Here is a 1,211-nt window from a genome sequence, read left to right on the forward strand (position 1 = left end):
AGAGAGAGAGAGAGAGAGAGAGAGAGAGAGAGAGAGAGAGAGAGAGAGAGAGAGAGAGATGGGGCATAGAAAAGTAATCATTATTAGCTGGCAATAACTTCTGCATAATAAACGATGAGAGGTGTCCAGTCCAGTGTAGAATGCCCTGGTGTAGATTGACCCTCGTCGGGTCAGGCAGCAACATCCAGTGGGAGACAAATGGTCCCTGAACCCGGGGGTGTCACGCGCACGGTTCTGTGATGTCCCCGTTTGACTCGAGCACAAACCCCAGACGCTCACAGCTGCCCCGCGCACCCACCGGCTGCACTAGGCTTAGCTAGGCACGGACAGCGCGTGCGAGAGAGACGGAGAGACGGTCCGACCCGGGTTCGTGCGCGCGTGAAGTGGCGGTGAGTAACGAGTTACCCCCCGTGTGTTTTCATCCAGCATCTGGAGTCGAGCTTTTCACGTGGATTCAAGCGTGGAGCTCCCGAGGAAATAAGTTTTTACTGAGGGCACGAGTTTGTTGTTGTGGATGTGCCGGGTTGATTAAAAAGAAGAGAAAGCGTTCAGTTAGTCCGTATGTGTTGTGTTTCTTTTCGTTGAGGGAATTCATAGTTTACTCTGAGTGTTAGGAATGTGATATCTGCTGTTTCCATTAGTAAACTTTAAGCAGCACAGTTCATTCTGTCCTTCACCGACATCCAAAAGCTTCTCAGCATTCTTTGTGGATTAAACAAAAACGTCAAACATCTGTTACTGGTTCTGCACCATTCACCGCACACATAAAGGAATTCTTCCAACAATAAATATAACTGTTCCAACAAACATAACTGAATCATTTCAAATCACTGGAAATATCTGCGGCTATTTTGAAGTAAGAATTTCAAGAATGTTTTGATGAGTGGTGTTCTAAGGATAAGCTTATAGTTTATTTCAACTGTTTCATATTGTGTTCAGCACGGATTAACTGTGAAGTTTGTAAAGAGCTTCTGGCCATTGAGTTGAGACTTCCAACGGGCTTATTCTACTAACAGCCTGGGAGTAGCTGATCTGCTGCTGCCCCGCCTCCTTATTTCTTCCAGCGAGTTCTCCGAAACTCCCCAAGGTAAGAAGAAGAAACTAATCTAGCTTGCCTTGATCTGAATCCGTTACCTGTGTAGGCCTAGCTTGAACTGTGTACGTAAAGATCGGTTACGCAGGGCTTGATGGTTAGTTCTCCCTCTCTCTCT

Source organism: Aplysia californica, unplaced genomic scaffold (genome assembly GCF_000002075.1).
Source record: "Aplysia californica isolate F4 #8 unplaced genomic scaffold, AplCal3.0 scaffold00160, whole genome shotgun sequence".
Classification (NCBI taxonomy): Eukaryota; Metazoa; Mollusca; class Gastropoda; order Aplysiida; family Aplysiidae; genus Aplysia; species Aplysia californica.